Source organism: Dipteris shenzhenensis, chromosome 24 (assembly GCF_047967505.1).
Source record: "Dipteris shenzhenensis isolate YYH24624 ecotype China chromosome 24, Dip_SZ_1.0, whole genome shotgun sequence".
NCBI lineage: Eukaryota > Viridiplantae > Streptophyta > Polypodiopsida > Gleicheniales > Dipteridaceae > Dipteris > Dipteris shenzhenensis.
Genome location: NC_141619.1, coordinates 53,648,005 through 53,661,306, shown reverse-complemented (window position 1 = coordinate 53,661,306; position 13,302 = coordinate 53,648,005). Strand labels below are relative to the sequence as shown.

Here is a 13,302-nt window from a genome sequence, read left to right as displayed (position 1 = left end):
TGGCTTATTTGTATACTTTGCCGAATATAAATTTCCAACAAGAGAAGATGCACAAGGAAAACTATAAGAATTGCATGTTCCCACAATTAGTTCACTTGAATGGGAAGCTCCAGATCCCAGTACCATCTCAAGTTTCAAATCCAAAGTTAAGAAATATTTTCTTAAAGCAATGTGTGTAGGCAAAATTTCAAGGTGGATAAAGATTAAGTGGTTCATGCCATTACATGTCTTTGTGGCATGTTTTAAAACAATGGAATAGCACAAGACAAGAATGATGTGGCTAAATAGAAGATAGTCTATTTCTGAATTAAACACAGTACTTATTAGTGAGGGTTGGGATAAGAAGGAGACTTTTCATACACGCCATACAATTTGTTGTAAAATAAATCCAAACTCTTTGTCTTTTTCGTACCAACTATGTCATCACCAAATCATTAATTCTGGGTTATGACTATAGGAGATGGAGAAGCAAGCTAAGTAGCTGGGTCCCTCTGAACTCTGAGGAGAATTATCCAGATTTTGAACTTAAAATCAAACTCGATCCATTCATTGAGCCTAGAAGCCTTGTAGTCACATCAAATTGGAAGCTAATGGATATCAGAGAATTCCTTGAGTATTTAGATGAGACATCCCATGAGTATAGGTTTAAAATTAATAATGTTGTTGTGAGCACTAGCATGGATGGTGCAACCTTGTGCATTACATGTCTACCTCCAAAAATAGTTGTATTTTAACTACTTCTAAGGGCTAGATAAGCCACTATGGTTTCACCAATATGATAAAATTTTGCAAAAGCACATTCCTTTTCCATTTTGTTCATGTTGACAATTTTTTTTAAAATGTGAACATAGATGTCAAAATGACAAAAGATACACATTCAAGAAACATTTGTTAAAATTCAATAATGTATAGTACAATCCCAAAAAGGGTGTGTTGACTCGGACAATGAATAGTCAATCATTAAAATCAACTTTTCTTTTCGTGTTGTTGTGCTGTGACACGCATATAGTGAGAATAAGCACTAGAAAATTTATTTTGTTACATAATTATACTTCCTATTATGTACATATGCATAAGAAAATACTTATATAATCTTTATTTTTACTTCAAAGGTAAATAGTTATACGTTATCATTACAAAGTACTACGAGAAAGATATCAATGGTTGTGCCCCTTAAATGTGGGAAAAAAGACTTGGTATTTTTGCTTCTACTATCTTATTATTATTTCTTACCCTATATAGAACCTATATATTCCCAAATGAAAATAAATAAGTCCCACTCACTCTACCACACAAGTGAAAATAATCGTGCATTATTGGTCTCCTATGACCTCCTAATCTGGCCTGCTAGGCCCGCTATCACTCAAGTATCTCAAATCATATCTTCTCCTTTGCAAACTCCAAAGGCCATGATGCTATTTTTCTTCTTTTTCCACCTTTTTTTATTGAGAAATTTCCCTCAATAATGCATACGTCCCTTGGACTCATACCAGAAGGAGGGTCTACTTCAAATACTTGCATGAATAAAGTATCCAAAGCAAAGGGGAACCATCCAAACCAAATTTTTTGAGGTAGAGGTGTAGATAAAAGGCCAAATTTAGGTCAAAAAATTTTTGTAGTCCAATTTTAACTTATGAAGCATGTCATTCTGAGCTATAGATCAAAAGTTACAACAAAAACAATGCGAAAATAGTGTGAGACCCTCTCACAACTATACTACAAAATGGTCTGGTCAAAAGGTGAATTAAGTGATAAGGAGTTACTTGAGAATTTTTTACAAACTAAATAAGTGATTTAGAATAAAGGACACAAGCATGTGAATGGGGCCCTTCAAAGATGCCTTGAAAACCAAGACAAACAAGTTGGAGTCACCCTGCGGGAGCCACATGGATATTATCTTTGTCAATGGAAGGCAGCTACACTTTGCACACCTACGAAGTACCAACGACTAAAAATGATAAATTTTTTGATATTTTAAATCCTAATATTGTCATTTTAAACAATTATTCAAATGCTACTTTACTAGGGCTAATTCCTTAGTCTAATGATCATCTTATTTCCTCACCTATAAAAAGGGCAGCCCATTCTTCATTGAACTCAACCCATAAGTGAAGATCAAGAGAGTAATGCCATAGTGCTACACTTAGACATGTTTTAAGCATTGCCTCTCCCAAACTAACACATCCTAGTTTGATGTCCTAGTTTGATGATATAATGCTATCTCTCTATCTACCCTCTCTTAGAGCTGTCTCTTGTGTGAGAGGCTATCTAGTGTGTACATCTCTTACATTGCTACCATATCACCCTTAATCTATGTGAAGGAGAACTTTCTTCTCAAGATCCATAGCCTTTAGCCTCTACAATTTGATGCCAAGTACTCCTTGATCTCCACATCAATTCAGCGACATTCGAGCTACTTACAAATTGTGTTATATAAGACTATATTTTTAAGTTCTCTTTTGGTTGAATTGTGTTTCTTTTGATTATTCTCTTCTTTCATTGTAATCTCTAATTTCCAACCCTTTCCTTATTACACTAAGGATTGGCTTGGAGTGATTGTAACTTGTGCATAATGTAGAAACAGTATGTTTGAAAAGCGCTTCTCATCAAACGCTTTGGTGATTTCTCTTACTTTTTGTTGATTTTTTTAAAGGTAACTTCTATACATATATTGGAGTTTTTTTACATTATGAATGGCCCTAAATGATCAAAATGTATATTTCCATTCTTTTCACTTTACATAATCTTTAAGAATTCATGTTTGCATTAGTCAAAAAATTCATTTCAACAAAGAATAGTGTTTTTATTTGGCCCAAAAAGACTAAGGAAAATTCTCCTTTCTCATGATCATTTCAGTCTTCCACTTCTTGATTATGCTGACTCTTTTGATGTACACAACTTTATCTTGTTTTAGTTTGGCTTCATCTTAACATAAACCAAGAAGATCCTTATAGATGACTCATACCCATTTCAAGGCAAACTATACACATCATTGTAGGCACCAAGTTACAATTTCAAAGAAAAATTCGAAGTTTGTTTGGACCATTGAGGTTAGCAGCTCTATCAATGCTTTAGTGAATCCATTCATTCTACCTATGATTAATTATGATTTAAGCTTTGATGTTTTCATCTCTATCTTGTTTCGAGAAATTGACAACATGAGATGAACTAGGATGATCAAGAACTTTTTTTCTCTTATTTTCTTGTGATCAAAAGTATTTGAATGTTGTTTTGGGACTTAGCACTTAACCTTTATGGGGTGAGGCGACTAGCTGCTTGGAATCTTGGGGCTCCTTTGGCTCCTTGGGCTCTTGTGGAGAGTGCTCCTTGGACTCCTTAGGTTCTTGTGGAGTTGACTCCTTAGGCACTTGAAAAGTTGTTTCTTCTTAAAGCTCTTCACGAGTTATATACCTTTTTGGAGACATGAATCTGATTGGGGAGGGCAATGGAGGGCCTTTCTTACCTGAGCTCTTTGGCTTGTTGAAGGTTTTTCTCTTTTTCTTCTCAGAGATCTCCTTTGTAGGGAGCTTTCTTTTCTTCAGAATTTCTTGCTTCTTGGTGGGAGTTGAACTTTCTTTACTTTGATGCTCTTCTAAATGATGCTTTTCTTCTTCTTAGAGGCAACCTCTCCCTTAGGTGGTAGTGGAGAGTCTGGATCATATGGACTGATCAATCCCTCTAAAATCAAAAAAACAGCCTTCTCTCTCACCCAACTGACCCAAGATTGTGGATAATCATGTAGGTAAAGCAAAAAGAGAGTAAAATTGACTAACAAATGGATGGAAAATTAAAACCAATTCCAATCAATTCTAGGTGATGAAAACTTACAATAAGTGTAGTCATTTAGAACTTTGATTCCAAAAATCTCCAAAGATTTTCAATAACCATCCATCCACAAAAAGTTGAGTCTATCTAAAGAGGAACCTTTTGATTGTAGTATTTAAAAGCTTCTAGCTTGTAGTCACTATGTGATATAGTAAGATGACTTAGGATAAGTTTTTTGGTAGTGCAGGCAAAAAAACAATCAAACAAGAAATAAAAAGCCAAATTAAAAAATATCAACCAAAATTTCTCACATTTTGCATCTTCCATGGATGCTTGAAAGTGAATTCATAAAAATTACATCTCTTAAGATAATAAGACTTCAATGTCCTCTATAGAGAAAAGGCAAAAAGAGGCTTAAAAAATATGCCCTATTTAATTCTTCAAACTCCTTGAACATGAAGAGATCAGGACTTACACTTCTACATAAGGATATATTATAAAATTGCATGTCAACATGTCAAAATCTCTAAAGAAGCTTGGTAACTTCCCTTGCTTATTAAATAGACATGCGAAAACAAGCGGATCCATAATGTAGACTTGCATGGCAAGACTCAAGAATATCCCTCATAAGACACCTATATGTAAAATAAAATTGTTAAGAAACTTGAAAAATTACATCTAAATAAAATCCAAGTAAGGGCACAAACCTCAAACAGACAAGTAAAGCAGTGTCAAAAATCTCAATATTATGTTCCACCAACATCTTTGTGTCCTCAGGAGACAATGTCAAGATAAAGCGCATTTTGTCCATGCATAGACACATCCACAATCATATGACCAGTCATTTTTTCATAAAGGAGAAGATTTGATGCTTTGAGTATATTTGCTTACTCTGTGAGAATAGCACCTTCCAATGCCATTCCTTTCTCCTTCTCCTTCTAGATGTGTGACATCTTCAATAGCTATAGATGATTTGGACTTTTTGGTAGGGGGAATGTTTAAAATTTGGTACCCTGCATGTTGATTTCTTCTGTAATCATTAGAGAGATCAACTCATCAAAATCTGGAAATGGCTTCCGTACATATACAGACGTAACAAAGGACTTCCATGCCTTTTCATTGTTAAGTCCACCCAAGGTAGATGATACCAAATCATCATCATCAGGCATTGCATCAATTGCTGCTAATGCATCTGCAATGCTCCTCACTTTCAAAACATACTCATTGACAGTCATGGTTCCTTTCTTCAAGGTATTCAGCTCTTGCTTGAGCTGAATCTTCTGTGCCTTTGTGTTTACAGAAAACATATTTTCAAACGTGGTCCAAGCTGCATGTGAACTTTCTGCATTTCTGATATGCCCCAGCATAGTGTTGTCAATGACTGCAGATAGCCAATACATCACCTTCTTGTCTTTTGCATTCCACTCTTTCCATGCCTTTAGTTCATCTGCAGTTGTAGGTTCACTCACCTCTGGCTCCTTTTCTTCACCTGAAACAAACTCATAGAGGCCTTTCCCAATAAGGAATTTTGTCACACGGAACTTCCAAGACGGGTAGTTATTCTTATCCAGCTTCTCAATCATAGGGTTTCCACTGTTATCTGCCATTATGCCAAAATCTGATACCAAACAGCAAGCAAGTCTTTTGAAGCCTTTTAGTAGAAGTGCACAGCAACACACCAGACATTCTTTTTCATTGACTGTTCAAAAAATACATGCAAACCACAACTTGTTTGCAGAAATACTTTGTGTTTGCTTCGCGACAAACACCTCAGAACTTACAGATTCAAAATCTGTAACCTGTGCACACAGTTCTAGTCTACACGACGGAAATTGCAGCATACCCTGAAACTGCTGTCCGCAACCTTGCGGCTCTGAAACGGGGGCCGAAACGGCCTCAAATGGCAAAAGCAGAGTGGTGTATATTCCGCGAAAATATACCACTCTGCTTGCACACCAAATCTCACTGCAATCTGAGATTTTTGCTCTGCCCTGCTTCAGGTACCTTTGCAGGCACTATCCAAGAGAAATAGGGAAGAATGGGAGAGCTTTTTACCCGTTGCTTGCTTGCTCGAATCCTTGCTTCTTCTCCTTCACTTCAACCTTCAAAACCAGCCTCTCTCAGTGGTGATGCTCTGATACCATGTCAAGAATCGCGTGGTGAGGGGACTTGCTCAAGCTGCTGTATCAAACAAGCACAGTACACACAAGGAGAAGCTCACTCAAGGACACACAAAGAGAGATGGAAGCCAAAACGTTTTCTTGATGGTTTCTTCTTCTTCCTCCTCACACTTTACAACATACATAAAGTGTAGATAAGATACAACTTAAAGGAAAGTGACCTACTGGGTCAAACAATGCATAACTGACTATACTAGCCGACTGGCGCTATAACTATGCCAGCTGTAGATAGGTGTAACAAACCAAATATAATAAGTCATGAGTCAGTGGTCATGTGACAATCATGATGACCACCGACATGCCAAGTGTAGTCGTGCGGATCCACCTAACCAAGCGGTCCACCATCAATGTCCGCACGTGTTGAGCTTGCCATGTCAACAAACAAGGGGTGGATGAGTTTGGACCCTTATTTCTTGAGTAGGACACAAATGAGGTGCCCACATCGAGTGGGTGAAGGGTTTGGACCTTTTTTTAGGGCTTGGGATATAAAAAATCTGGGTAGGGTTGGCCCTCCTTTGCTTTTGCTTCATATCTTTTTATGTGGGGTAATGGGTGACTCATTCATGGAATATTTTAGTATCCATGTGGCCTTATCCTATAACCACATTTTGTCCTTCAAAAGGCATGGGTCTTTGTTGTCTCCTTAGTGAATTTGATCAATTTTAAACCAATCCTCCTACCGCCAGTTTTCACACACGACGATGATAAACTAGACTGCAAGGGCATGGTAAAATTTTTTCACCATGGTAAAATCAACTCTTCAAACTCTTATATATATTGTCCTCCTCTTTTAAATGTGCTTATTGACATGGCGATATGATGCTTTTTTAGCCCCAAATTCTTGTTCAAATTATTCACCTCGTGGTGGGGAAACCACTACTACTTGATCAAATGGAGTCTTGCTGCCCTATAAGTTGCTCTCCACAAATCCAATGGTTTGTGAAAATTTGAAGTATACTTGTCAGGTTTATCGCAATAGCTAGAGGAATAATTAAGTGAGATTAAGATAAGAGAGTGAGCTACCGGTGGTGGGCATTTGGCCAAGTCATTAAGGGTGTGTGTTTGTGGGTCATTGAGTGTTTTAGGTTGGTTTTACGACTCGCACTAGTGTCACAACTCTTTCCCTCTTTGCAACATAGTGGTTCATCATCGCCGTCGATACATTTACAAATATCGATAACGAGAAGTATTACCCAAAGGACAGGTCGTCGGAGATCGTGGTAGGTTGTCAAACCATAGTGTCTTTGCTTTGCAAACTAATCTTCTATACTACAGTCTCAGCAGATAGTCATTTTCACTACGTTTTACTCTAAACTCACCAGAAAGTGAGTTTTAAGTACATTTTCCATTGATACAATGGAGAAAACACATCAAAGGCAATACTAGACAAGATCTAAAATACATCTGTGCAACAAAACTAGCCGACCATCAGTCATATGGAAAAGTGTACCCATGTCCTTAAAAAACACACAAAAACACTTCCAAAGACTTCTAAATACTCCCAGGAGTAAGTACTCTAAAGTCAATAAATTAGCAAATATAGAGGCCTAGATCTAAGAGATAAGAGCACGTTTTCAAAAATGTACCCATGTCTGCAGGTCATCATTTTTGATGATTCAGCACATGAATATGTTGCTCTCATCAGTGAGTACATTCCAATGAACTATAAATCATCAAAAATGGGTAACAGATCTGGTAGATATGGCCACTTTTAGGTCATGCACTAAAAACATACTCATGTTTGTCTAATAACACTTTTATGCTAAACCAAGTATATCATTGTGTACATGACAATCTAAAGAACATGTGTATCAAGTTTCATTCACAAATTTAAAGTATAATAAGAGATATGACCAACCAAAGATACACTCACTTCGTAGATTCAATGCTCCATCTTTCTATTCAACTTCAGACTTTCCAAAAAGGTCCCAAATACATCATTGTCATCCCCTATATGGGTGTCTGACCTCCTATGACCTATCCTCTCATACAAGGCGGAAGCAAAATTATGCCTTAGATTATATTTCAAGCTCATCTTAGGCTCTTTCTACTATTCCGTCTCGCTTTTAACAATCTCATTCAGACTTTTGACAACTGCTTTAGTTTTCCATTTCGACATCAATTGTCGCTCCAGACAACACTGCCCCCACTTATTTCAATGTTTGTCCTCGAACATTGTTGATCTGTCAATCGAGGCCCAAGTGTTGGCATAGTGTACCTACCCGGTCAATCTTCTCAGAGTGGGCTCTTTTATTGAATTTTGGTGATTTTCACTTGTCTATACTTGTCAATTTCTTGCCAAAATTTTATTGCTTTTTCAACCCAAAGGTATGTTATATAAAAGTATTTCGATGCTCTTAACATGTATTTCTAGCTTTTATGTGTGTAGGCAAGGCCATAAATGGAATGGTATACAAGAAGAATCATCAAGGATGCTCTCTATCTCTTAATCTCTCTCTATAGTCTCTTACTAGTTATATTTATATCACTCTCTCAAGAGAGCTCTCTATTTTTGTAACGTCCTCATATCTATAAAAGCAGGTCTCACGTGGGTGCATGGAGAAGTTGTTGGTGCGGTCACGCGAGGGGGAGTAGCCTTTGTCCCTATCGTGTGTTCTCTCTCTCTCTCTCTCTCTCTCTCTCTCTCCTTTTCTGTGTGTTTGCTGTGTACGTGTGTGTGTTGTGTACGTAGGTCTGCAAAAGGAAGAAGGCGATCCTACAACATTCACAACCTCAATGTATTTTGGATTATCATGATCTTTGAACATGTCATAATGTTTGATGACAAGCTCTTGTCAGGTGGAAAGACCAACCTAAAGAAGGTTCCACTTGGAAAATTATCAGTACTCTTAATAGGAGATTCCCTAATTTTGTTTTTTAGGACAAAAACTCTTCTCCAAGGGGAGAGTAATGTCAGGACAAGGGTCTTGTTGATTAAGTCTCACACCTAAAAGGTGAGAGCAAGGTGGGCATAGCCCGAATCGTTATACGAGCCATGAGAAACAAGGCTTAGGTATGGGGGTTCTAAATATAGACCGTGGAGTGCCTATATAAAAACATGGTTGGGAGGAGACATAGAGGCCTTATTCCCCTTGCCCTCTCATGAGTCATCACTGAATTGTTTTCTTTTTTTGATATTTTCTTGTTTCTTAACACATTTATGTAATTTTAGTTTGCTCAACATTGTCATTATGCTTTTCATGAGTTTTTTGAGATTTTTCACTCTTTTTCTTATTCACATGGTTTTGTTTTTAATTTTTCTAGAGATTCACCTTTTATTAGTATATTTGCAATGGTTATTTTCTCACTTTTATTTTCATTATAGACAAAATAGGTTCCAAAATGTTTGAATGGCTTTTCCTTTCTATAAAGAAGATCTAAAAGACACTCAAAATCAAAGTGTGTGATACTAAAATCTAGGTAGCAAGCAAGCACTAGTACAAGTGTGGAAGTATTACTTGGTCTTTGTCAATGGGGATAGTGGGCGTAGGGAAAATCCTTAATACTATGGTCATCATAAGAACTTTAGCATGGTTCTAGTGATGCTTTAGGAGCTCTTTTGGTGGCAACCATTTACATTACTATTTCTCAATGGGGTAGGTACAATCCTTAATAATATGGTCATCATAACAATTTTAGCATGGTTCTAGTGGTGTCTTAGGAGCTCTTTTGGGAACCATGTAAATGTCTAGCTCTAAACATCATCATATTATAATCTATATTGTATGGAACTTTAGAGTAACACGCAACTACCACTTAAGTTCTCCAGCTCTCATGTCCCTCTTTTCTTAGAATGGACATTCAATCATCTAATTATGGCATCATTGGAACCATTGATTTCTCATGAGGTTATTTTCATATTTGTATCTTACAATCATTGTTAGGGCACTTGTAGGTAAGGGTGGCAACCTCCCTAATATTAGCATTGGTTGCCCTCCTTCTATACCTTTGTTGATTGATTTTTGTACTATTTATTCTTTGAGTTAACAAGGCCAATTATAGTAAAATTTAATTGCATGATTTTCCCAACATTACACCATACAGCTGAGCAACTAAGTTCCTGCTATTCAACCATCCTTAGGGGAAATGTAATGGCTATTTATTTTGTTTGCAATAATGCAACTAAAGTGGAACTTGCACTAGCCCAAACGCCATCTTGACAATTTTTATCATATTCATTGATATTATTGATGCAATTGTTCAAGTTGTTGTGCTGCTTAAAGTATAGAATGTCGTTGTTTTCTAGATAGAATTTCTAATAAAGTTGATATCAATCTTTCCTTGCTGTGCATATCATTTATATTATTGATGCAATTGTTCAAGTTGTTGTGCTGCTTAAAGTATAGAATGTGGTTGTTTTCTAGATAGAATTTCTAATAAAGTTGATATCAATCTTTCCTTGCTATGCATATCATGAGTAGGGAATATTGCCAAATCCTACCTAAGGCAACTAGCACAATCTCTTATAGATTCATTTCTATTTTGTTTCAATCTATGGATTTAGAATAACACATTGTTTTTAAGCCAAGTCTTAATAAAAAGTCTTTCTTGAGTGCCCTAAAGCTTGGAAAGATGGATGTACCCAATGTCTCTCTCTCTCTCTCTCTCTCTCTCTCTCTCTCTCTCTCATGAACGAGCAATATGCACTTACATTGAGTGATACTGGGCTCATAAGTTGTGAAATTAGTGGTGATGATCGAGCACTCGGCATTGTGGGTTGGCATAAAAATCTGAAAAAAAAAACACATACAAGGAGATTAGCAAGCTAAATTCACAAACACACGCACAAATCCACAAATATGCATGCACTTACCGAGAGAGAGAGAGAGAGAGAGAGAGAGAGTGTGTGTGTGTGTGTGTGTGAGAGAGAGAGAGAGAGAGCAAAAGCAGATTAAGATCAACAGAGCGACAATAGCATGCAACGAAATGAGGGAAGAAGAGACGCAATTCAACATTTAAGTTATGGATGCCGGTAGAGCTGCCGGTATAAGCCATAGTATAGGCGCCTCTATAAGCATTGGTATAAGCCTTGATATAGATGCCGGTATAAACCTCAATAAACCCGGTGCACATTTTCCCAGTGCACCTATTATACCAATGATAGTTTAGTAGTATACCGATGGTATTCTCACCGCCGGTATGCCTCTTTTCCCTTGTTGTGCTTTTTTTTCATGCATGGGGTGCTTATCAAAAATGGTTATAAAAAGATGTGTAACATCTCATTTCTTTATCATTTTCTCACTCTTTAAGTGGAGCACTTATCAAAAATGGGTATTCAAAGAGGTGAAGTGTCCCTTTTTTTTATCACTTTATCATTCTTTGGGTGGAGACTCCAAGCCTCTTCCACCATACCTCTCCCTCTCTCTCTTCTCACTTCCTTAAGTCATCCTTCTTTCTCTAAAAGAAAAGCTCTCTATAACTAACCATAAGGAGGAATTTCATCCATATATCTCTCCTCCTTACTCCCTCATTGTCTCTCTACTTTACCATGTCCTTAAGCTTTACTTTCACTTTGGAAGTAAGTACATTTTTTTACCTCTTATTAAAATAGGATTAGTTAAAGTGGAGAGGCTCATTTGAAGAAGGAGATTCTAAAGAAGGACAACATAATTAAAAGAAGCTTTCTACCATCTTCCTTCCAAGCTAGTTTTAGCTATTTCTATGGTAACATGATCTTGTTTTAAGTTGGTCTTTTGCCAGATTTTCATCTTCATAAGTTTCTCTTTTACCTATAAAGATATAGTCTTTTGGGCATGATCCATTACATTATAATTGATGGGAAAGTTATTCTTAAATTTCTCTATACAGAAAGCTCAAAATAGTGGCAAACCTCCTTGAATTATTTAGCAAGCAAGTGGATGAAAAATTGGATTAAATTTTAATTGAATTGCATTAACCATGCACGAGGTTATTCACACAATTACACTAACTCACATGCCTATCTAGCAATTTTGTTGTGTAATGTGAGAGTGCCACATTATGCAATGAGCATGGGGGGAGAGAAAGCTTTCCTTGTTTTGTGAGTATAGGTGCTCCACATAGTGGAAAACTAACACAATGCATGACTAATAAAACAGTGACTTCACTCACTAATAAGAAGCATACTTTGGATCATTAATCATAACCCAAAAATCCCTTATTCTAAGAAATCTTTAAGCTATCATATTTCGTCAATCCTCTCTCTCCTAGCATCATATTTGAAGGATCACTAAAAAATGAAGATTCATGTATTCTCTTTGAAAGCATACTCTAATTTCTTCATTAAACATTACATGCGTACTTATGGTCTTTATGTTAGGTTACTCAAGAAAGAGACGTATGGATTCCTATTCTTAGGAGATTTTGGAAAGTAAAGCTAATCTTTGATAATAAACATGATTTCTTTAGAAAGTTCTATGATGATTTCATGCCTTAGAAAGAAGGTACAATTCAGTGTAAAAATGACATGTAAATGAGAAATTGTTCATTTTTTTTGAGCTAATTCTCTGGAAGGATTACTAAAAAACAAGGCATGCCTTGATCTTTATCTAAATTTGGTTAACATTGCATAGAAGTATCATCAATAAGATTCTTGAAAGATCTCCCTAAACTTGAAAGGTAAATGAAGGTTACATCAATTTTCTTTCTAAATTATAGAAAGACCATAGTTAAGGGGTAAACACATTGCATGGAAATAAAATGAAGACCATAAAATAGGAATTATTAAGTCATGGATTAAGGTCATTAACTCTAGTGCTACACTAGCATAGGGATTTTAGTCATGATGATTGAGGTGCATAGGCCCGTTGAGGCACAAATTTGAGCTCAATTAGAGGGAGTCAAGGCACAAAGTCAAGTTCAAGATTTCGATACAACGATCTTGTCTATGCTTTGAGACAATACTAGTGCTACACTAGCATAGGGAGTTTAGGCACAAACTTGAGTTTGAGCTAGGGAGTTGACACACAAGCACATGGAGTCGAGGCACAAGCATAGGGAACTGTTGAGGCATGATGCTCAAACTTAAGTTCAAGCATAGGGAGTTGAGGAGTTGAGGTACAAACTTAAGTTCAAGCCACGAGTTTAAAGGACTACATTAGGTGCTTTGAGACAATGATGCTACACTAGGATAGGGATTTGAGGTACAAACTTAAGTAGGGTCTCGAGTGTAGCATGCTAATAGGCTGGTGTCATCTTGCACTTAGTAGTAGTAAGGATCTAGTAGAATATATCCATTAGCTTGTGTGGAGAGGGTAAAACTCATCACAAATATCTTCATTATTTATCATAAATTATGAAGCTTTAAGTTGTTGTACATCAAGGCTTGAACTATAGTTTGAGTCTCCTAGCAACTTTTTGACTGTATCCCACACTTATT

At 36.6% G+C, this 13,302-nt stretch overlaps 1 pseudogene; it reads right to left on the bottom strand.

The window, feature by feature from the left end:
• Positions 1-3,245: 3,245 nt before the first annotated feature.
• LOC147886779 (uncharacterized) lies at positions 3,246-4,281 on the bottom strand (annotated as a pseudogene).
• Positions 4,282-13,302: the final 9,021 nt, after the last annotated feature.